Below are 26,609 nucleotides of genomic sequence, written 5' to 3'. Positions count from 1 at the left end.
ACATCCTCTCCACATCCACTCTGTGTCCTCTGGTCCTAGACTCCCACACGAGAGGAAACATCCTCTCCACACCCACTCTATCTGTGCCCTCTGCTCCAAGATTCCCCCACTATAAGAAACATCCTCTCCACATCCACTCTATCTGTGTCCTCTGCTCCTAGACTCCCCCACCACAGGAAACATCCACTCTATCTGTATCCTCTGATCCTAGACTCCCCCACTATAGGAAACATCCTCTCCACATCCACTCTGTCTGTGTTCTCAGGTCCTAGACTCCCTCACCATAGGAAACATCCTCTCCACATCCACACTATCTGTGTCCTCTGGTCCGATACTCCCCCACTATAGGAATCATCCTCTCCACATCCAGTCTATCTGTGTCCTCTGATCCTAGACTCCCCCACTATAGGAAACATCCTCTCCACATCCACTCTATCTGTGTCCTCTAGTCCGAGACTCCCCCACTATAGGACACATCCTCTCCACATCCACTCTATCTGTGCCCACTGATCCTGGACTCACCCACTACAGGAAACATCCTCTCCACATCCACACTATGTGTGCCGTCTACTCGTAGACATTCACACTATGGGAAACATCCTCTCCACAAACACTCTGTCTGTGTCCTCTGGTCCTTGACTCCCCAACCATAGGAAACATCCTCTCCACATCCACACTATCTGTGTCCTCTGGTCCGAGACTCCCCCACTATAGGAAACATCCTCTCCATATCCACTCTATCGGTGTCCTCTGGTCTGAGATTCCCCCACTACAGGAAACATCCTCTCCTCATCCACTCTATCTGTGTCCTCTGGTCCTAGACTCCCCCACTACAGGAAACATCCTCTCCACATCCACTCTATCTGTGTCCTCTGATCCTAGACTCCCCGACTATAGGAAACATCCTCTTCACATCCACTCTATCTGTGCCCTCTGGTCCTAGATTCCCCCACTATAGGAAACATCCTCTCCACATCCACTCTATCTGTGCCCTCTGCTCCTAGACTCCTCCAGTATAGGAAAAATCCTCTTCACATCCACTCTATGTGTGACCTCTGCTGCTAGACTCCCCCACTATAGGAAACATCCCCACCACATCCACTCCATCTGTGTCCTCTGGTCCTAGACTCCCCCACTACAGGAAACATCCCCTCCACATCCACTCCATCTGTGCCCTCTGGACCTAGACTACCCCACTACAGGAAACATCCTCTTCACATCCACTCTATGTGTGCCCTCTGCTCCTAGACTCCCCCACTATAGGAAACATCCTCTCCACATCCATTCTATCAGTGTCCTCTGGTCCTAGACGCCCCCACTACAGCAAACATCCTCTCCACATACACTCTCCCTGTGCCCACTGATCCTGGACTCACCCACTATAGGAAACATCCTCTCCACATCCATTCTATCAGTGTCCTCTGGTCCGAGATTCCACCACTATAGGAAACATCCTCTCCACATCCACTCTATCTGTGCCCACTGATCCTGGACTCAACCACTACAGGAAACATCCTCTCCACATCCACTCTATGTGTGCCGTCTACTCCTAGACACTCACACTATGGGAAACATCCTCTCCACATACACTCTATCTGTGTCCTCTAATCCTAGACTCCCCCACTATAGAAAACATCCTCTCCACATCCACTCTGTCTGTGTCCTCTGGTCCTAGACTCCCCCACCATAGGAAACATACTCTCCACATCCACTCTATCTGTGTCCTCTGCTCCTAGAATCCCCCACTATAGGAAACATCCCCTCGACATCCACTCCATCTGTGTCCTCTGGTCCGAGATTCCCCCACTACAGGAAACATCCTCTCCTCATCCACTCTATCTGTGTCCTCTGGTCCTAGACTCCCCCACTACAGGAAACATCCTCTCCAAATACACTCTATCTGTGCCCTCTGGTCCGAGATTCCCCCACTACAAGAAACATCCTCTCCACATCCACTCTATCTGTGTCCTCTGATCCTAGACTCCCCGACTATAGGAAACATCCTCTCCACATCCACTCTGTCTGTGTTCTCAGGTCCTAGACTCCTTCACCATAGGAAACATCCTCTCCACATCCACACTATCTGTGTCCTCTGGTCCGATACTCCCAAACTATAGGAATCATCCTCTCCACATCCAGTCTATCTGTGTCCTCTGATCCTAGACTCCCCCACTATAGGAAACATCCTCTCCATATCCACTCTGTCTGTGTTCTCAGGTCCTAGACTCCTTCACCATAGGAAACATCCTCTCCACATCCACACTATCTGTGTCCTCTGGTCCGATACTCCCAAACTATAGGAATCATCCTCTCCACATCCAGTCTATCTGTGTCCTCTGATCCTAGACTCCCACACTATAGGAAACATCCTCTCCACATCCACTCTATCTGTGTCCTCTGATCCTAGACTCCCCGACTATAGGAAACATCCTCTCCACATCCACTCTGTCTGTGTTCTCAGGTCCTAGACTCCTTCACCATAGGAAACATCCTCTCCACATCCACACTATCTGTGTCCTCTGGTCCGATACTCCCAAACTATAGGAATCATCCTCTCCACATCCAGTCTATCTGTGTCCTCTGATCCTAGACTCCCCCACTATAGGAAACAATCTCTCCACATCCACTCTATCTGTGTCCTCTAGTCCGAGACTCCCCCACTATAGGACACATCCTCTCCACATCCACTCTATCTGTGCCCACTGATCCTGGACTCACCCACTACAGGAAACATCCTCTCCACATCCACACTATGTGTGCCGTCTACTCGTAGACATTCACACTATGGGAAACATCCTCTCCACAAACACTCTGTCTGTGTCCTCTGGTCCTTGACTCCCCAACCATAGGAAACATCCTCTCCACATCCACACTATCTGTGTCCTCTGGTCCGAGACTCCTCCACTATAGGAAACATCCTCTCCATATCCACTCTATCGGTGTCCTCTGGTCTGAGATTCCCCCACTACAGGAAACATCCTCTCCTCATCCACTCTATCTGTGTCCTCTGGTCCTAGACTCCCCCACTACAGGAAACATCCTCTTCACATCCACTCTATGTGTGCCCTCTGCTCCTAGACTCCCCCACTATAGGAAACATCCTCTCCACATCCATTCTATCAGTGTCCTCTGGTCCTAGACGCCCCCACTACAGCAAACATCCTCTCCACATACACTCTCCCTGTGCCCACTGATCCTGGACTCACCCACTATAGGAAACATCCTCTCCACATCCATTCTATCAGTGTCCTCTGGTCCGAGATTCCACCACTATAGGAAACATCCTCTCCACATCCACTCTATCTGTGCCCACTGATCCTGGACTCACCCACTACAGGAAACATCCTCTCCACATCCACTCTATGTGTGCCGTCTACTCCTAGACACTCACACTATGGGAAACATCCTCTCCACATACACTCTATCTGTGTCCTCTAATCCTAGACTCCCCCACTATAGAAAACATCCTCTCCACATCCACTCTGTCTGTGTCCTCTGGTCCTAGACTCCCCCACCATAGGAAACATACTCTCCACATCCACTCTATCTGTGTCCTCTGCTCCTAGAATCCCCCACTATAGGAAACATCCCCTCGACATCCACTCCATCTGTGTCCTCTGGTCCGAGATTCCCCCACTACAGGAAACATCCTCTCCTCATCCACTCTATCTGTGTCCTCTGGTCCTAGACTCCCCCACTACAGGAAACATCCTCTCCAAATACACTCTATCTGTGCCCTCTGGTCCGAGATTCCCCCACTACAAGAAACATCCTCTCCACATCCACTCTATCTGTGTCCTCTGATCCTAGACTCCCCGACTATAGGAAACATCCTCTCCACATCCACTCTGTCTGTGTTCTCAGGTCCTAGACTCCTTCACCATAGGAAACATCCTCTCCACATCCACACTATCTGTGTCCTCTGGTCCGATACTCCCAAACTATAGGAATCATCCTCTCCACATCCAGTCTATCTGTGTCCTCTGATCCTAGACTCCCCCACTATAGGAAACATCCTCTCCACATCCACTCTATCTCTGTCCTCTGGTCCTAGAATCCCCCACTATAGGAAACAGCCTCTAGATATCCACTCTATCTGTGTCCTCTGGTCCAATACTACCCCACTATAGGAAACATTCTCTCCTCATCCACTCTATCTGTGTCCTCTGGATCTAGACTCCCCCACTATAGGAAACATCCTCTCCACATCCACTCTGTCTGTGTCCTCTGGTCCTAGACTCCCCCACCATAGGAAACATACTCTCCACATCCACTCTATCTGTGTCCTCTGCTCCTAGAATCCCCCACTATAGGAAACATCCCCTCGACATCCACTCCATCTGTGCCCTCTGGTCCAAGACTCCCCCACTATAGGAAACATCCCCTCGACATCCACTCCATCTGTGTCCTCTGGTCCAAGACTCCCCCACAACAGGAAACATCCTCTCCACATCCACTCTGTGTACTCTGGTCCTAGACTCCCACACGAGAGGAAACATCCTCTCCACACCCACTCTATCTGTGCCTTCTGCTCCAAGATTCCCCCACTATAAGAAACATCCTCTCCACATCCACTCTATCTGTGTCCTCTGCTCCTAGACTCCCCCACTACAGGAAACATCCACTCTATCTGTGTCCTCTGATCCTAGACTCCCCGACTATAGGAAACATCCTCTCCACATCCACTCTGTCTGTGTTCTCAGGTCCTAGACTCCCTCACCATCGGAAACATCCTCTCCACATCCACACTATCTGTGTCCTCTGGTCCGATACTCCCCCACTATAGGAATCATCCTCTCCACATCCAGTCTATCTGTGTCCTCTGATCCTAGACTCCCCCACTATAGGAAACATCCTCTCCACATCCACTCTATCTGTGTCCTCTAGTCCGAGACTCCCCCACTATAGGACACATCCTCTCCACATCCACTCCATCTGCGCCCTCTGGTGCTAGACTCCCCCACTACAGGAAACATCCTCTCCACATCCACTCTGTGTCCTCTGGTCCTAGCCTCCCACACGAGAGGAAACATCCTCTACACATACACTCTATCTGTGCCCTCTGGTCCGAGATTCCCCCACTATAAGAAACATCCCCGCCACATCCACTCCATCTGTGTCCTCTGGTCCTAGACTCCCCCACTACAGGAAACATTATCTCCACATACAATCTATCTGTGTCCTCTGGTCCTAAACTCCGTCACTTTCGGAAACATCCTCTACACATCCACTCTATCTGTGTCCTCTGCTCCTAGACTGCTCCACAATAGGAAACATCCTCTTCACATCCATTCTATCTGTGTCCTCTGGTCCTAGACTCCCCCACTACAGGATACATCCTCTCCACATACACTCTATCCGTGCCCTCTGGTCCGCGATTCCCCCACTATAGGAAACATCCTCTCCACATACACTCCATCTGTGTCCTCTGGTCCTAGACTCCCCCACTATAGGATACATCCTCTCCACATCCACTCTATCTGTGCCCACTGATCCTAGACTCCCCCACTATAGGAAACATCCTCTCCTCATCCACTCTGTCTGTGTCCTCAAGTCCTAGACTCCCCCACTATAGGAAACATCCTCTCCACATCCACTCTATGTGTCCCCTCTGCTCCTAGACACCCCCACTACAGGAAACATCCTCTCCAAATACACTCTATCTGTGTCCTCTGGTCCTAGACTCACCCACTATAGGAAACATCCTCTCCACATCCAGTCTATCTGTGTCCTCTGATCCTAGACTCCCCCGCTATAGGAAACATCCTCTCCACATCCACTCTATCTGTGTCCTCTGCTCCTAGACTCCCCCACTACAGGAAACATCCACTCTATCTGTGTCCTCTGATCCTAGACTCCCCCACTATAGGAAACATCCTCTCCACATCCACTCTGTCCGTGTTCTCAGGTCCTAGACACCCTCACCATAGGAAACATCCTCTCCACATCCACACTATCTGTGTCCTCTGGTCCGATACTCCCCCACTATAGGAATCATCCTCTCCACATCCAGTCTATCTGTGTCCTCTGATCCTAGACTCCCCCACTATAAGAAACATCCTCTCCACATCCACTCTGTCTGTGTCCTCTGGTCCTAGACTCCCCCACCATAGGAAACATACTCTCCACATCCACTCTATCTGTGTCCTCTGGTCCTAGATTCCCCCACTATAGGAAACATCCTCTCCACATCCACTCTATATGTGACCTCTGCTCCTAGACTCCCCCACTATAGGAAACATCCCCGCCACATCCACTCCATCTGTGTCTTCTGGTCCTAGACTCCCCCACTACTCCCCCACTACAGGAAACATCCCCTCAACATCCACTCCTTCTGTGGCCTCTGGACCTAGACTACCCCACTACAGGAAACATCCTCTTCACATCCACTCTATGTGTGCCCTCTTCTCCTAGACTCCCCCCACTATAGGAAACATCCTCTCCACATCCACTCTGTCTGTGTCCTCTGGTCCTAGACTCCCCCACTATAGGAAACATCCTCTCCACATCCACTCCATCTGTATCCTCTGGTCGTAGACTCACCAACTATAGGAAACATCCTCTCCACATCCACTCTATCTGTGCCCTCTGGTCCTAACCTCTCCCACTATAGGAAACATCCTCTCCACATCCACTCTGTCTGTGTCCTCTGGTCCTAGACTCCCCCACTACAGGAAACATCCCCTCCAAATCCACTCCATCTGTGCCCTCTGGTGCTAGACTCCCCCACTACAGGAAACATCCTCTCCACATCCACTCTGTGTCCTCTGGTCCTAGCCTCCCACACGAGAGGAAACATCCTCTACACATACACTCTATCTGTGCCCTCTGGTCCGAGATTCCCCCACTATAAGAAACATCCCCGCCACATCCACTCCATCTGTGTCCTCTGGTCCTAGACTCCCCCACTACAGGAAACATCCTCTTCACATCCACTCTATGTGTGCCCTCTGCTCCGAGACTCCCCCCACTATAGGAAACATCCTCTCCACATCCACTCTATCTGTGCCCTCTGGTCCAAGATTCCCCCACTATAGCAAACATCCTCTCCACATACAATCTATCTGTGTCCTCTGGTCCTAAACTCCGTCACTTTAGGAAACATCCTCTACACATCCACTCTATCTGTGTCCTCTGCTCCTAGACTGCTCCACAATAGGAAACATCCTCTTCACATCCATTCTATCTGTGTCCTCTGGTCCTAGACTCCCCCACTACAGGATACATCCTCTCCACATACACTCTATCCGTGCCCTCTGGTCCGCGATTCCCCCACTATAGGAAACATCCTCTCCACATACACTCTATCTGTGTCCTCTGGTCCTAGACTCCCCCACTATAGGATACATCCTCTCCACATCCACTCTATCTGTGCCCACTGATCCTAGACTCCCCCACTATAGGAAACATCCTCTCCTCATCCACTCTGTCTGTGTCCTCAAGTCCTAGACTACCCCACTATAGGAAACATCCTCTCCACATCCACTCTATGTGTCCCCTCTGCTCCTAGACACCCCCACTACAGGAAACATCCTCTCCAAATACACTCTATCTGTGTCCTCTGGTCCTAGACTCACCCACTATAGGAAACATCCTCTCCACATCCAGTCTATCTGTGTCCTCTGATCCTAGACTCCCCCGCTATAGGAAACATCCTCTCCACATCCACTCTATCTGTGTCCTCTGCTCCTAGACTCCCCCACTACAGGAAACATCCACTCTATCTGTGCCCTCTGATCCTAGACTCCCCCACTATAGGAAACATCCTCTCCACATCCACTCTGTCTGTGTCCTCTGGTCCTAGACTCCCCCACCATAGGAAACATACTCTCCACATCCACTCTATCTGTGTCCTCTGGTCCTAGACTCCCCCACTACAGGAAACATCCTCTCCATATCCACTCTAACGGTGTCCTCTGGTCCGAGATTCCCCCACTACAGGAAACATCCTCTCCTCATCCACTCTATCTGTGTCCTCTGATCCTAGACTCCCCGACTATAGGAAACATCCTCTTCACATCCAGTCTATCTGTGTCCTCTGATCCTAGACTCCCCCACTATAGGAAACATCCTCTCCACATCCACTCTGTCTGTGTTCTCAGGTCCTAGACTCCCTCACCATAGGAAACATCCTCTCCACATCCACACTATCTGTGTCCTCTGGTCCGTTACTCCCCCACTATAGGAATCATCCTCTTCACATCCAGTCTATCTGTGTCCTCTGATCCTAGACTCCCCCACTATAGGAAACATCCTCTCCACATCCACTCTATCTGTGTCCTCTGGTCCTAGACTCCCCCACTATAGGAAACAGCCTCTCCACATCCACTCTGTCTGTGTTCTCTGGTCCTAGACTCCCCCACCATAGGAAACATACTCTCCACATCCACTCTGTCTGTGTCCTCTGGTCCTAGACTCCCCCACTATAGCAAACATCCTCTCCACATCCACTCCATCTGTATCCTCTGGTCGTAGACTCACCAACTATAGGAAACATCCTCTCCACATCCACTCTGTCTGTGTCCTCTGGTCCTAGACTCCCCCACTTTAGGAAACATCCTCTCCACATCCACTCTATGTGTGACCTCTGCTCCTAGACTCCCCCACTATAGGAAACATCCCCGCCACATCCACTCCATCTGTGCCCTCTGTACCTAGACTATCCCACTGCAGAAAACATCCTCTTCACATACTCTCTATCTGTGTCCTCTGCTCCTAGACTCCTCCACTATAGTAAACAACCTCTTCACATCCATTCTATCAGTGTCCTCTGGTCCTAGACACCCCCACTACAGCAAACATCCTCTCCACATACACTCTCCCAGTGCCCTCTGGTCCGAGATTCCCCCACTATAGGAAACATCCTCTCCACATCCACTCTATCTGTGCCCACTGATCCTGGACTCACCCACTACAGGAAACATCCTCTCCACATCCACTCTATGTGTGCCGTCTACTCCTAGACACTCACACTATGGGAAACATCCTCTCCACATACACTCTATCTGTGTCCTCTGATCCTAGACTCCCCCACTATAGAAAACATCTTCTCCACATCCACACTCTCTGTGTCCTCTGGTCCTTGACTCCCCAACCATAGGAAACATCCTCTCCACATCCACACTATCTGTGTCCTCTGGTCCGAGACTCCCCCACTATAGGAAACATCCTCTCCATATCCACTCTATCGGTGTCCTCTGGTCCGAGATTCCCCCACTACAGGAAACATCCTCTCCTCATCCACTCTATCTGTGTCCTCTGGTCCTAGACTCCCCCACCCAAGGAAACATCCACTCCACATCCACTCTATCTGTGTCCTCTGATCCTAGACTCCCCTACTACAGGAAACATCCTCTCCATATCCACTCTGTCTGTGTTCTCAGGTCCTAGACTCCTTCACCATAGGAAACATCCTCTCCACATCCACACTATCTGTGTCCTCTGGTCCGATACTCCCAAACTATAGGAATCATCCTCTCCACATCCAGTCTATCTGTGTCCTCTGATCCTAGACTCCCACACTATAGGAAACATCCTCTCCACATCCACTCTATCTCTGTCCTCTGGTCCTAGAATCCCCCACTATAGGAAACAGCCTCTAGACATCCACTCTATCTGTGTCCTCTGGTCCAATACTACCCCACTATAGGAAACATTCTCTCCTCATCCACTCTATCTGTGTCCTCTGGATCTAGACTCCCCCACTATAGGAAACATCCACTCTTTCTGTGTCCTCTGATCCTAGACTCCCCCACTATAGGAAACATCCTCTCCACATCCACTCTGTATGTGTCCTCTGGTCCTAGACTCCCCCACCATAGGAAACATACTCTCCACATCCACTCTATCTGTGTCCTCTGCTCCTAGAATCCCCCACTATAGGAAACATCCCCTCGACATCCACTCCATCTGTGTCCTCTGGTCCAAGACTCCCCCACTATAGGAAACATCCCCTCGACATCCACTCCATCTGTGTCCTCTGGTCCAAGACTCCCCCACTACAGGAAACATCCTCTACACATCCACTCTGTGTCCTCTGGTCCTAGACTCCCACACGAGAGGAAACATCCTCTCCACACCCACTCTATCTGTGCCCTCTGCTCCAAGATTCCCCCACTATAAGAAACATCCTCTCCACATCCACTCTATCTGTGTCCTCTGCTCCTAGACTCCCCCACTACAGGAAACATCCACTCTATCTGTGTCCTCTGATCCTAGACACCCCCACTATAGGAAACATCCTCTCCACATCCACTCTGTCTGTGTTCTCAGGTCCTAGACTCCCTCACCATAGGAAACATCCTCTCCACATCCACACTATCTGTGTCCTCTGGTCCGATACTCCCCCACTATAGGAATCATCCTCTTCACATCCAGTCTATCTGTGTCCTCTGATCCTAGACTCCCCCACTATAGGAAACATCCTCTCCACATCCACTCTATCTGTGTCCTCTGGTCCTAGACTCCCCCACTATAGGAAACAGCCTCTCCACATCCACTCTGTCTGTGTTCTCTGGTCCTAGACTCCCCCACCATAGGAAACATACTCTCCACATCCACTCTGTCTGTGTCCTCTGGTCCTAGACTCCCCCACTATAGCAAACATCCACTCCACATCCACTCCATCTGTATCCTCTGGTCGTAGACTCACCAACTATAGGAAACATCCTCTCCACATCCACTCTGTCTGTGTCCTCTGGTCCTAGACTCCCCCACTTTAGGAAACATCCTCTCCACATCCACACTATGTGTGACCTCTGCTCCTAGACTCCCCCACTATAGGAAACATCCCCGCCACATCCACTCCATCTGTGCCCTCTGTACCTAGACTATCCCACTGCAGAAAACATCCTCTTCACATCCACTCTATGTGTGCCCTCTGCTCCTAGACTCCCCCCACTAAAGGAAACATCCTCTCCACATACTCTCTATCTGTGTCCTCTGCTCCTAGACTCCTCCACTATAGTAAACAACCTCTTCACATCCATTCTATCAGTGTCCTCTGGTCCTAGACACCCCCACTACAGCAAACATCCTCTCCACATACACTCTCCCAGTGCCCTCTGGTCCGAGATTCCACCACTATAGGAAACATCCTCTCCACATCCACTCTATCTGTGCCCACTGATCCTGGACTCACCCACTACAGGAAACATCCTCTCCACATCCACTCTATGTGTGCCGTCTACTCCTAGACACTCACACTATGGGAAACATCCTCTCCACATACACTCTATCTGTGTCCTCTGATCCTAGACTCCCCCACTATAGAAAACATCTTCTCCACATCCACACTCTCTGTGTCCTCTGGTCCTTGACTCCCCAACCATAGCAAACATCCTCTCCACATCCACACTATCTGTGTCCTCTGGTCCGAGACTCCCCCACTATAGGAAACATCCTCTCCATATCCACTCTATCGGTGTCCTCTGGTCCGAGATTCCCCCACTACAGGAAACATCCTCTCCTCATCCACTCTATCTGTGTCCTCTGGTCCTAGACTCCCCCACCCAAGGAAACATCCACTCCACATCCACTCTATCTGTGTCCTCTGATCCTAGACTCCCCTACTACAGGAAACATCCTCTCCATATCCACTCTGTCTGTGTTCTCAGGTCCTAGACTCCTTCACCATAGGAAACATCCTCTCCACATCCACACTATCTGTGTCCTCTGGTCCGATACTCCCAAACTATAGGAATCATCCTCTCCACATCCAGTCTATCTGTGTCCTCTGATCCTAGACTCCCACACTATAGGAAACATCCTCTCCACATCCACTCTATCTCTGTCCTCTGGTCCTAGAATCCCCCACTATAGGAAACAGCCTCTAGACATCCACTCTATCTGTGTCCTCTGGTCCAATACTACCCCACTATAGGAAACATTCTCTCCTCATCCACTCTATCTGTGTCCTCTGGATCTAGACTCCCCCACTATAGGAAACATCCACTCTTTCTGTGTCCTCTGATCCTAGACTCCCCCAGTATAGGAAACATCCTCTCCACATCCACTCTGTCTGTGTCCTCTGGTCCTAGACTCCCCCACCATAGGAAACATACTCTCCACATCCACTCTATCTGTGTCCTCTGCTCCTAGAATCCCCCACTATAGGAAACATCCCCTCGACATCCACTCCATCTGTGTCCTCTGGTCCAAGACTCCCCCACTATAGGAAACATCCCCTCGACATCCACTCCATCTGTGTCCTCTGGTCCAAGACTCCCCCACTACAGGAAACATCCTCTCCACATCCACTCTGTGTCCTCTGGTCCTAGACTCCCACACGAGAGGAAACATCCTCTCCACACCCACTCTATCTGTGCCCTCTGCTCCAAGATTCCCCCACTATAAGAAACATCCTCTCCACATCCACTCTATCTGTGTCCTCTGCTCCTAGACTCCCCCACTACAGGAAACATCCACTCTATCTGTGTCCTCTGATCCTAGACTCCCCCACTATAGGAAACATCCTCTCCACATCCACTCTATCTGTGCCCACTGATCCTGGACTCACCCACTACAGGAAACATCCTCTCCACATCCACTCTATGTGTGCCGTCTACTCCTAGACACTCACACTATGGGAAACATCCTCTCCACACCCACTCTATCTGTGCCTTCTGCTCCAAGATTCCCCCACTATAAGAAACATCCTCTCCACATCCACTCTATCTGTGTCCTCTGCTCCTAGACTCCCCCACTACAGGAAACATCCACTCTGTGTCCTCTGATCCTAGACTCCCCCACTATAGGAAACATCCTCTCCACATCCACTCTGTCTGTGTTCTCAGGTCCTAGACTCCCTCACCATCGGAAACATCCTCTCCACATCCACACTATCTGTGTCCTCTGGTCCGATACTCCCCCACTATAGGAATCATCCTCTCCACATCCAGTCTATCTGAGTCCTCTGATCCTAGACTCCCCCACTATAGGAAACATCCTCTCCACATCCACTCTATCTGTGTCCTCTAGTCCGAGACTCCCCCACTATAGGACACATCCTCTCCACATCCACTCCATCTGTGCCCTCTGGTGCTAGACTCCCCCACTACAGGAAACATCCTCTCCACATCCACTCTGTGTCCTCTGGTCCTAGCCTCCCACACGAGAGGAAACATCCTCTACACATACACTCTATCTGTGCCCTCTGGTCCGAGATTCCCCCACTATAAGAAACATCCCCGCCACATCCACTCCATCTGTGTCCTCTGGTCCTAGACTCCCCCACTACAGGAAACATTATCTCCACATACAATCTATCTGTGTCCTCTGGTCCTAAACTCCGTCACTTTCGGAAACATCCTCTACACATCCACTCTATCTGTGTCCTCTGCTCCTAGACTGCTCCACAATAGGAAACATCCTCTTCACATCCATTCTATCTGTGTCCTCTGGTCCTAGACTCCCCCACTACAGGATACATCCTCTCCACATACACTCTATCCGTGCCCTCTGGTCCGCGATTCCCCCACTATAGGAAACATCCTCTCCACATACACTCCATCTGTGTCCTCTGGTCCTAGACTCCCCCACTATAGGATACATCCTCTCCACATCCACTCTCTCTGTGCCCACTGATCCTAGACTCCCCCACTATAGGAAACATCCTCTCCTCATCCACTCTGTCTGTGTCCTCAAGTCCTAGACTCCCCCACTATAGGAAACATCCTCTCCACATCCACTCTATGTGTCCCCTCTGCTCCTAGACACCCCCACTACAGGAAACATCCTCTCCAAATACACTCTATCTGTGTCCTCTGGTCCTAGACTCACCCACTATAGGAAACATCCTCTCCACATCCAGTCTATCTGTGTCCTCTGATCCTAGACTCCCCCGCTATAGGAAACATCCTCTCCACATCCACTCTATCTGTGTCCTCTGCTCCTAGACTCCCCCACTACAGGAAACATCCACTCTATCTGTGTCCTCTGATCCTAGACACCCCCACTATAGGAAACATCCTCTCCACATCCACTCTGTCTGTGTTCTCAGGTCCTAGACACCCTCACCATAGGAAACATCCTCTCCACATCCACACTATCTGTGTCCTCTGGTCCGATACTCCCCCACTATAGGAATCATCCTCTCCACATCCAGTCTATCTGTGTCCTCTGATCCTAGACTCCCCCACTATAGGAAACATCCTCTCCACATCCACTCTGTCTGTGTCCTCTGGTCCTAGACTCCCCCACCATAGGAAACATACTCTCCACATCCACTCTATCTGTGTCCTCTGGTCCTAGATTCCCCCACTATAGGAAACATCCTCTCCACATCCACTCTATATGTGACCTCTGCTCCTAGACTCCCCCACTATAGGAAACATCCCCGCCACATCCACTCCATCTGTGTCTTCTGGTCCTAGACTCCCCCACTACTCCCCCACTACAGGAAACATCCCCTCAACATCCACTCCATCTGTGGCCTCTGGACCTAGACTACCCCACTACAGGAAACATCCTCTTCACATCCACTCTATGTGTGCCCTCTTCTCCTAGACTCCCCCCACTATAGGAAACATCCTCTCCACATCCACTCTGTCTGTGTCCTCTGGTCCTAGACTCCCCCACTATAGGAAACATCCTCTCCACATCCACTCCATCTGTATCCTCTGGTCGTAGACTCACCAACTATAGGAAACATCCTCTCCACATCCACTCTATCTGTGCCCTCTGGTCCTAACCTCTCCCACTATAGGAAACATCCTCTCCACATCCACTCTGTCTGTGTCCTCTGGTCCTAGACTCCCCCACTACAGGAAACATCCCCTCCAAATCCACTCCATCTGTGCCCTCTGGTGCTAGACTCCCCCACTACAGGAAACATCCTCTCCACATCCACTCTGTGTCCTCTGGTCCTAGCCTCCCACACGAGAGGAAACATCCTCTACACATACACTCTATCTGTGCCCTCTGGTCCGAGATTCCCCCACTATAAGAAACATCCCCGCCACATCCACTCCATCTGTGTCCTCTGGTCCTAGACTCCCCCACTACAGGAAACATCCTCTTCACATCCACTCTATGTGTGCCCTCTGCTCCGAGACTCCCCCCACTATAGGAAACATCCTCTCCACATCCACTCTATCTCTGCCCTCTGGTCCGAGATTCCCCCACTATAGCAAACATCCTCTCCACATACAATCTATCTGTGTCCTCTGGTCCTAAACTCCGTCACTTTAGGAAACATCCTCTACACATCCACTCTATCTGTGTCCTCTGCTCCTAGACTGCTCCACAATAGGAAACATCCTCTTCACATCCATTCTATCTGTGTCCTCTGGTCCTAGACTCCCCCACTACAGGATACATCCTCTCCACATACACTCTATCCGTGCCCTCTGGTCCGCGATTCCCCCACTATAGGAAACATCCTCTCCACATACACTCTATCTGTGTCCTCTGGTCCTAGACTCCCCCACTATAGGATACATCCTCTCCACATCCAGTCTATCTGTGCCCACTGATCCTAGACTCCCCCATTATAGGAAACATCCTCTCCTCATCCACTCTGTCTGTGTCCTCAAGTCCTAGACTGCCCCACTATAGGAAACATCCTCTCCACATCCACTCTATGTGTCCCCTCTGCTCCTAGACACCCCCACTACAGGAAACATCCTCTCCAAATACACTCTATCTGTGTCCTCTGGTCCTAGACTCACCCACTATAGGAAACATCCTCTCCACATCCAGTCTATCTGTGTCCTCTGATCCTAGACTCCCCCGCTATAGGAAACATCCTCTCCACATCCACTCTATCTGTGTCCTCTGCTCCTAGACTCCCCCACTACAGGAAACATCCACTCTATCTGTGTCCTCTGATCCTAGACTCCCCCACTATAGGAAACATCCACTCCACATCCACTCTGTCTGTGTCCTCTGGTCCTAGACTCCCCCACCATAGGAAACATACTCTCCACATCCACTCTATCTGTGTCCTCTGGTCCTAGACTCCCCCACTACAGGAAACATCCTCTCCATATCCACTCTAACGGTGTCCTCTGGTCCGAGATTCCCCCACTACAGGAAACATCCTCTCCTCATCCACTCTATCTGTGTCCTCTGGTCCTAGACTCCCCCACTACAGGAAACATCCTCTCCACATCCACTCTATCTGTGTCCTCTGATCCTAGACTCCCCGACTATAGGAAACATCCTCTTCACATCCACTCTATCTGTGTCCTCTGGTCCGATACTCCCCCACTATAGGAATCATCCACTCCACATCCAGTCTATCTGTGTCCTCTGGTCCTAGACTCCCCCACTACAGGAAACAGCCTCTAGACATCCACTCTATCTGTGTCCTCTGGTCCAATACTACCCCACTATAGGAAACATTCTCTCCTCATCCACTCTATCTGTGTCCTCTGGATCTAGACTCCCCCACTATAGGAAACATCCACTCTATCTGTGTCCTCTGGATCTAGACTCCCCCACTATAGGAAACATCCTCTCCACATCCACTCTGTCTGTGTCCTCTGGTCCTAGACTCCCCCACCATAGGAAACATACTCTCCACATCCACTCTATCTGTGTCCTCTGGTCCTAGATTCCCCCACTATAGGAAACATCCTCTCCACATCCACTCTATATGTGACCTCTGCTCCTAGACTCCCCCACTATAGGAAACATCCCCGCCACATCCACTCCATCTGTGTCTTCTGGTCCTAGACTCCCCCACTACAGGAAACATCCCCTCAACATCCACTCCATCTGTGCCCTCTGGACCTAGACTACCCCACTACAGGAAACTTCCTCTTCACATCCACTCTATGTGTGCCCTCTGCTCCTAGACTCCCCCCACTATAGGAAACATCCTCTCCACATCCACTCTGTCTGTATCCTGTGGTCGTAGACTCCCCAACTATAGGAAACATCCTCTCCACATCCACTCTATCTGTGCCCTCTGGTCCTAACCTCTCCCACTATAGGAAACATCCCCTCCACATTCACTCCATCTGTGTCCTTTGGTCCTAGACTCCCCCACTACAGGAAACATCCCCTCCACATCCACTCCATCTGTGCCCTCTGGTGCTAGACTCCCCCACTACAGGAAACATCCTCTCCACATCCACTCTGTGTCCTCTGGTCCTAGCCTCCCACACGAGAGGAAACATCCTCTACACATACACTCTATCTGTGCCCTCTGGTCCGAGATTCCCCCACTATAAGAAACATCCCCGCCACATCCACTCCATCTGTGTCCTCTGGTCCTAGACTCCCCCACTACAGGAAACATCCTCTTCACATCCACTCTATGTGTGCCCTCTGCTCCGAGACTCCCCCCACTATAGGAAACATCCTCTCCACATCCACTCTATCTGTGCCCTCTGGTCCGAGATTCCCCCACTATAGGAAACATCCTCTCCACATACAATCTATCTGTGTCCTCTGGTCCTAGACTCCCCCACCATAGGAAACATACTCTCCACATCCACTCTATCTGTGCCCTCTGCTCCAAGATTCCCCCACTATAAGAAACATCCTCTCCACATCCACTCTATCTGTGTCCTCTGCTCCTAGACTACTCCACTATAGGAAACATCCTCTTCACATCCACTCTATGTGTGACCTCTGCTCCTAGACTCCCCCCACTACACGAAACATCCACTCTATCTGTGTCCTCTGATCCAAGACTCCCCCACTATAGGAAACATCCTCTCCACATCCACTCTGTCTGTGTCCTCTGGTCCGATACACCCCACTATAGGAATCATCCTCTCCACATCCAGTCTATCTGTGTCCTCTGATCCTAGACTCCCCCGCTATAGGAAACATCCTCTCCACATCCAATCTATCTGTGTCCTCTGGTCCTAGACTCCCCCACTATAGGAAACAGCCTCTAGACATCCACTCTATCTGTGTCCTCTGGTCCAATACTACCCCAGTATAGGAAACATTCTCTCCTCATCCACTCTATCTGTGCCCTCTGGATCTGGACTCCCCCACTATAGGAAACATCCACTCTATCTGTGTCCTCTGATCCTAGACTCCCCCACTATAGGAAACATCCTCTCCACATCCACTCTGTCTGTGTCCTCTGGTCCTAGACTCCCCCACCATAGGAAACATCCTCTCCACATCCACTCTATCTGTGCCCTCTGGTCCTAGATTCCCCCACTATAGGAAACATCCTCTCCACATCCACTCTATCTGTGCCCTCTGCTCCTAGACTCCTCCAGTATAGGAAAAATCCTCTTCACATCCACTCTATGTGTGACCTCTGCTGCTAGACTCCCCCACTATAGGAAACATCCCCGCCACATCCACTCCATCTGTGTCCTCTGGTCCTAGACTCCCCCACTACAGGAAACATCCCCTCCACATCCACTCCATCTGTGCCCTCTGGACCTAGACTACCCCACTACAGGAAACATCCTCTTCACATCCACTCTATGTGTGCCCTCTGCTCCTAGACTCCCCCACTATAGGAAACATCCTCTCCACATCCATTCTATCAGTGTCCTCTGGTCCTAGACGCCCCCACTACAGCAAACATCCTCTCCACATACACTCTCCCTGTGCCAACTGATCCTGGACTCACCCACTACAGGAAACATCCTCTCCACATCCACTCTATGTGTGCCGTCTACTCCTAGACACTCACACTATGGGAAACATCCTCTCCACATACACTCTGACTGTGTCCTCTGATCCTAGACTCCCCCACTATAGGAAACATCCTCTCCACATCCATTCTATCAGTGTCCTCTGGTCCGAGATTCCCCCACTATAGGAAACATCCTCTCCACATCCACTCTATCTGTGCCCACTGATCCAGGACTCACCCACTACAGGAAACATCCTCTCCACATCCACTCTATGTGTGCCGTCTACTCCTAGACACTCACACTATGGGAAACATCCTCTCCACATACACTCTGACTGTGTCCTCTGGTCCTTGACTCCCCAACCATAGGAAACATCCTCTCCACATCCACACTATCTGTGCCCTCTGGTCCGAGACTCCCCCACTATAGGAAACATCCTCTCCATATCCACTCTATCGGTGTCCTCTGGTCTGAGATTCCCCCACTACAGGAAACATCCTCTCCTCATCCACTCTATCTGTGTCCTCTGGTCCTAGACTCCCCCACTACAGGAAACATCCTCTCCATATCCACTCTAACGGTGTCCTCTGGTCCGAGATTCCCCCACTACAGGAAACATCCTCTCCTCATCCACTCTATCTGTGTCCTCTGGTCCTAGACTCCCCCACTACAGGAAACATCCTCTCCACATCCACTCTATCTGTGTCCTCTGATCCTAGACTCCCCGACTATAGGAAACATCCTCTTCACATCCACTCTATCTGTGTCCTCTGGTCCGATACTCCCCCACTATAGGAATCATCCACTCCACATCCAGTCTATCTGTGTCCTCTGGTCCTAGACTCCCCCACTACAGGAAACAGCCTCTAGACATCCACTCTATCTGTGTCCTCTGGTCCAATACTACCCCACTATAGGAAACATTCTCTCCTCATCCACTCTATCTGTGTCCTCTGGATCTAGACTCCCCCACTATAGGAAACATCCACTCTATCTGTGTCCTCTGGATCTAGACTCCCCCACTATAGGAAACATCCTCTCCACATCCACTCTGTCTGTGTCCTCTGGTCCTAGACTCCCCCACCATAGGAAACATACTCTCCACATCCACTCTATCTGTGTCCTCTGGTCCTAGATTCCCCCACTATAGGAAACATCCTCTCCACATCCACTCTATATGTGACCTCTGCTCCTAGACTCCCCCACTATAGGAAACATCCCCGCCACATCCACTCCATCTGTGTCTTCTGGTCCTAGACTCCCCCACTACAGGAAACATCCCCTCAACATCCACTCCATCTGTGCCCTCTGGACCTAGACTACCCCACTACAGGAAACATCCTCTTCACATCCACTCTATGTGTGCCCTCTGCTCCTAGACTCCCCCCACTATAGGAAACATCCTCTCCACATCCACTCTGTCTGTATCCTCTGGTCGTAGACTCCCCAACTATAGGAAACATCCTCTCCACATCCACTCTATCTGTGCCCTCTGGTCCTAACCTCTCCCACTATAGGAAACATCCCCTCCACATTCACTCCATCTGTGTCCTTTGGTCCTAGACTCCCCCACTACAGGAAACATCCCCTCCACATCCACTCCATCTGTGCCCTCTGGTGCTAGACTCCCCCACTACAGGAAACATCCTCTCCACATCCACTCTGTGTCCTCTGGTCCTAGCCTCCCACACGAGAGGAAACATCCTCTACACATACACTCTATCTGTGCCCTCTGGTCCGAGATTCCCCCACTATAAGAAACATCCCCGCCACATCCACTCCATCTGTGTCCTCTGGTCCTAGACTCCCCCACTACAGGAAACATCCTCTTCACATCCACTCTATGTGTGCCCTCTGCTCCGAGACTCCCCCCACTATAGGAAACATCCTCTCCACATCCACTCTATCTGTGCCCTCTGGTCCGAGATTCCCCCACTATAGGAAACATCCTCTCCACATCCACTCTATCTGTGTCCTCTGCTCCTAGACTGCTCCACAATAGGAAACATCCTCTTCACATCCATTCTATCTGTGTCCTCTGGTCCTAGACTCCCCCACTACAGGATACATCCTCTCCACATACACTCTATCCGTGCCCTCTGGTTCGCGATTCCCCCACTATAGGAAACATCCTCTCCACATACACTCCATCTGTGTCCTCTGGTCCTAGACTCCCCCACTATAGGATACATCCTCTCCACATCCACTCTATCTGTGCCCACTGATCCTAGACTCCCCCACTATAGGAAACATCCTCTCCTCATCCACTCTGTCTGTGTCCTCAAGTCCTAGACTCCCCCACTATAGGAAACATCCTCTCCACATCCACTCTATGTGTCCCCTCTGCTCCTAGACACCCCCACTACAGGAAACATCCTCTCCAAATACACTCTATCTGTGTTCTCTGGTCCTAGACTCACCCACTATAGGAAACATCCTCTCCACATCCAGTCTATCTGTGTCCTCTGATCCTAGACTCCCCCGCTATAGGAAACATCCTCTCCACATCCACTCTATCTGTGTCCTCTGCTCCTAGACTCCCCCACTACAGGAAACATCCACTCTATCTGTGTCCTCTGATCCTAGACTCCCCCAATATAGGAAACATCCTCTCCACATCCACTCTGTCTGTGTTCTCAGGTCCTAGACTCCCTCACCATAGGAAACATCCTCTCCACATCCACACTATCTGTGTCCTCTGGTCCGATACTCCCCCACTATAGCAATCATCCTCTCCACATCCAGTCTATCTGTGTCCTCTGATCCTAGACTCCCCCACTATAGGAAACATCCACTCCACATCCACTCTATCTGTGTCCTCTAGTCCGAGACTCCCCCACTATAGGACACATCCTCTCCACATCCACTCTATCTGTGCCCACTGATCCTGGACTCACCCACTACAGGAAACATCCTCTCCACATCCACTCTATCTGTGTCCTCTGATCCTAGACTCCCCCACTGTAGGAAACATCCTCTCCTTTCTTTCTTTCTAAATCTTTTTATTAATATTAGTAATATGGACAGAATACAGATGATATATTGATATAGAAATTACCAACATACACATTCCATTACATATGAAAAAAAACATACATAATAGTTACAATATAAATAAGTTTACCAAGACATAAGCCATAAGATATATGTATGGACATAGTAAATCTAAATATTTCATAATGTATAATATAAAAAAAACAGAAAAAAGAAAGAAAAAAAAACAAAAAAAAATATTTTTTATAATGCAAAACTAACTAATCTAATCTAATAACTATAACTAATAAGTAATATAAAAGAAAAAAAAACAAACAAAAGAGAAGAAGAAAAAAAAAAGTGGGCTGTTTATAATATCTCACAAAAATAAGTATTCGTCAATGCCGTCACTTCCGGTCCTCTCAAAATACATAAGCTAAAAGCGGGAAATCAAATGTACTTGGCACAGGGTCATATTACATCATATGAAAATGTTGAATAAATGGTCTCCATAACTTTTCAAATTTAATAGAAGTCTCAAAAGTACCACTTCTAATTTTTTCTAAATTTAAACATAACATAGTTTGAGAGACCAATTAAATACAGTGGGAGGATCAATTTCTTTCCAATTCAACAATATAGATCTTCTAGCCATCAGAGTTAGAAATGCAATCATTCGACGGGCTGAAGAAGATTAATGCAGTGAGTCTAACATTGGTAAACCAAAAATTGCGGTAATAGGATGAGGTTCTAAATCAATATTCAAAACCGCAGAAATAATATCAAAAATATCTTTCCAATATTTCTCCAAAAATGAACACGACCAAAACTTGTGAGTTAAAGATGCAATTTCAGAATGACATCTATCACAAATAGGACTTATATGAGAGTAAAAATGAGCTAATTTATCCTTGGACATATGAGCCCTATGTACAACCTTAAATTGTATTAGTGAATGTTTGGCACATAACGATGATGTATTAACTAATTGAAGAATTCTATCCCATTTCTCACTAGAAATACTAAAACTAAGCTCTCTTTCCCAATCCTGTTTAGTCTTATAAAGGGGCTCTGAACGTATCTTCATAATTATATTATAAAGTTTTGAAATAAGCCCTTTTTGAAAAGGGTCTAATTCAAATAAACTCTCCAAAGTATCTGAGGGCACAAAATTTGGAAACGTAATTTGGAAACTATTCCCCCACTATAGGAAACATCCTCTCCTCATCCACTCTATCTGTGTCCTCTGGTCCTAGACTCCCCCACTATAGGAAACATCCTCTCCACATCCACTCTATCTGTGTCCTCTGGTCCGAGACTCACCCACTATAGGGAACATCCTCTCCACATCCACTCTGTCTGTGTCCTCTGGTCCTAGACTACCCCACTATAGGATACATCCTCTCCACATCCACTCTATCTGTGTCCTCTGGTCCAAGACTCACCCACTATAGGAAACATCCTCTCCACATCCACTCCATCTGTGTCCTCTGGTCCTAGACTCCCCCACTATAGGATACATCCTCTCCACATCCACTCTATCTGTGTCCTCTGGTCCAAGACTCACCCACTATAGGAAACATCCTCTCCACATCCACTCCATCTGTGTCCTCTGGTCCTAGACTCCCCCACTGCAGTAAACATCCTCTCCACATCCACTCTATCTGTGCCCTCTGGTCCGAGATTCCCCCACTATAGGAAACATCCTCTCCACATACACTCTATCTGTGTCCTCTAGTCCTAAACTCCCCCACTTTAGGAAACATCCTCTCCACATCCACTCTATGTGTCCCCTCTGCTCCTAGACAACCCCACTACAGGAAACATCCTCTCCAAATACACTCTATCTGTGTCCTCTGGTCCTAGACTCCCCCACTATAGGAAACATCCCCTCCACATCCACTCCATCTGTGTCCTCTGGTCCTAGACTCCCCCACTGCAGTAAACATCCTCTCCACATCCACTCTATCTGTGCCCTCTGGTCCGAGATTCCCCCACTATAGGAAACATCCTCTCCACATCCACTCTATCTGTGCCCTCTGCTCCTAGACTCCTCCAGTATAGGAAAAATCTTCTTCACATCCACTCTATGTGTGACCTCTGCTCCTAGACTCCCCCACTATACGAAACATGCCACATCCACTCCATCTGTGTCCTCTGGTCCTAGACTCCCCCACTACAGGAAACATCCCCTCCACATCCACTCCATCTGTGCCCTCTGGACCTAGACTACCCCACTACAGGAAACATCCTCTTCACATCCACTCTATGTGTGCCCTCTGCTCCTAGACTCCCCCACTACAGGAAACATCCCCTCCACATCCACTCCATCTGTGTCCTCTAGTCCTAAACTCCCCCACTTTAGGAAACATCCTCTCCACATCCACTCTATGTGTCCCCTCTGCTCCTAGACAACCCCACTACAGGAAACATCCTCTCCAAATACACTCTATCTGTGCCCTCTGGTCCGAGATTCCCCCACTACAGGAAACATCCTCTCCACATCCACTCTATCTGTGTCCTCTGGTCCTAGACTCCCCCACTATAGGAAACATCCCCTCCACATCCACTCCATCTGTGTCCTCTGGTCCTAGACTCCCCCACTGCAGTAAACATCCTCTCCACATCCACTCTATCTGTGCCCTCTGGTCCGAGATTCCCCCACTATAGGAAACATCCTCTCCACATCCACTCTATCTGTGCCCTCTGCTCCTAGACTCCTCCAGTATAGGAAAAATCTTCTTCACATCCACTCTATGTGTGACCTCTGCTCCTAGACTCCCCCACTATACGAAACATGCCACATCCACTCCATCTGTGTCCTCTGGTCCTAGACTCCCCCACTACAGGAAACATCCCCTCCACATCCACTCCATCTGTGCCCTCTGGACCTAGACTACCCCACTACAGGAAACATCCTCTTCACATCCACTCTATGTGTGCCCTCTGCTCCTAGACTCCCCCACTACAGGAAACATCCCCTCCACATCCACTCCATCTGTGTCCTCTAGTCCTAAACTCCCCCACTTTAGGAAACATCCTCTCCACATCCACTCTATGTGTCCCCTCTGCTCCTAGACAACCCCACTACAGGAAACATCCTCTCCAAATACACTCTATCTGTGCCCTCTGGTCCGAGATTCCCCCACTACAGGAAACATCCTCTCCACATCCACTCTATCTGTGTCCTCTGGTCCTAGACTCCCCCACTATAGGAAACATCCCCTCCACATCCACTCCATCTGTGTCCTCTGGTCCTAGACTCCCCCACTGCAGTAAACATCCTCTCCACATCCACTCTATCTGTGCCCTCTGGTCCGAGATTCCCCCACTATAGGAAACATCCTCTCCACATCCACTCTATCTGTGCCCTCTGCTCCTAGACTCCTCCAGTATAGGAAAAATCTTCTTCACATCCACTCTATGTGTGACCTCTGCTCCTAGACTCCCCCACTATACGAAACATGCCACATCCACTCCATCTGTGTCCTCTGGTCCTAGACTCCCCCACTACAGGAAACATCCCCTCCACATCCACTCCATCTGTGCCCTCTGGTCCTAGACTACCCCACTACAGGAAACATCCTCTTCACATCCACTCTATGTGTGCCCTCTGCTCCGAGACTCCCCCCACTATAGGAAACATCCTCTCCACATCCACTCTATCTGTGCCCTCTGGTCCTAAACTCCCCCACTTTAGGAAACATCCTCTACACATCCACTCTATCTGTGTCCTCTGCTCCTAGACTCCCCCACTACAGGATACATCCTCTCCACATACACTCTATCTGTGCCCTCTGGTCTGCGATTCCCGCATTATAGGAAACATCCTCTCCACATCCACTCTATCTGTGCCCACTGATCCTAGACTCCCCCACTATAGGAAACATCCTCTCCTCATCCACTCTGTCTGTGTCCTCAAGTCCTAGACTCCCCCACTATAGGAAACATCCTCTCCACATCCACTCTATGTGTCCCCTCTGCTCGTAGACACCCCCACTACAGGAAACATCCTCTCCAAATACACTCTATCTGTGTCCTCTGGTCCTAGACTCACCCACTATAGGAAACATCCTCTCCACATCCAGTCTATCTGTGTCCTCTGGTCCTAGACTCCCCAACTATAGGAAACATCGTCTCCACATCCACTCTATCTGTGTCCTCTGGTCCTAGACTCCCCCACTACAGGAAATATCCTCTCCTCATCCACTCTATCTGTGACCTCTGGATCTAGACTCCCCCACTATAGGAAACATCCACTCTGTCTGCGTCCTCTGGTCCTAGACTCCCCCAGCATAGGAAACATACTCTCCACATCCACTCTGTGTCCTCTGGTCCTAGAATCCCCCACTACAGGAAACATCCTCTCCACATCCACTCTAACTGTGCCCTCTGGTCCTAGACTTCCCCACTATAGGAAACATCCTCTCCACATCCACTCTATCTGTGCCCTCTGGTCCTAGACTCTCCCACTATAGGAAACATCCCCTCCACATCCACTCCATCTGTGTCCTCTGGTCCTAGACTCCCCCACTACAGGAAACATCCCCTCCACATCCACTCCATCTGTGCCCTCTGGTCCTAGACTCCCCCACTACAGGAAACATCCTCTCCACATCCACTCTATCTGTGTCCTCTGATCCTAGACTCCCCCACTATAGGAAACATCCTCTCCTCATCCACTCTATCTGTGTCCTCTGGTACTAGACTCCCCCACTATAGGAAACATCCTCTCCACATCCACTCTGTCTGTGTCCTCTGGTCCTAGACTCCCCCACTATAGGATACATCCTCTCCACATCCACTCTGTCTGTGTCCTCTGGTCCTAGACTCACCCACTACAGGAAACATCTTCTCCACATCCACTCCATCTAGCCCCTTCAACATTCGATAGGTTTCAATGAGATCCCCCCCTCATTCTTCTAAACCCCTGTGAGTACAGGCCCAGAGCCATCAAATGCTCCTTTCATTCCTCGGATCATTCTCAGAAACCTCCCCTAGACCCTCTCTGAAGCCAGCACATCCATTCTTCAATAAGGGGCCCAAAACTCCTCAGAGTTCTCCAAGTGTAGTCTGACT

The 26,609-nt window shown here is 49.9% G+C and overlaps 1 protein-coding gene across 1 annotated transcript in view; it reads right to left on the bottom strand.

The window, feature by feature from the left end:
• The window catches only part of mrpl45 (mitochondrial ribosomal protein L45), a 101,665-nt gene that overhangs the window by 57,723 nt on the left and 17,333 nt on the right, over positions 1-26,609 (bottom strand). The gene's annotated exons all lie outside the window — the stretch shown is intronic.

The sequence above is a fragment of the Hypanus sabinus genome, assembly GCF_030144855.1.
Source record: "Hypanus sabinus isolate sHypSab1 chromosome X1 unlocalized genomic scaffold, sHypSab1.hap1 SUPER_X1_unloc_13, whole genome shotgun sequence".
NCBI classification, from domain to species: domain Eukaryota; kingdom Metazoa; phylum Chordata; class Chondrichthyes; order Myliobatiformes; family Dasyatidae; genus Hypanus; species Hypanus sabinus.
The sequence above is the reverse complement of the archived record's forward strand: the minus strand, read 5'-3'. Positions and strand labels throughout refer to the sequence as shown.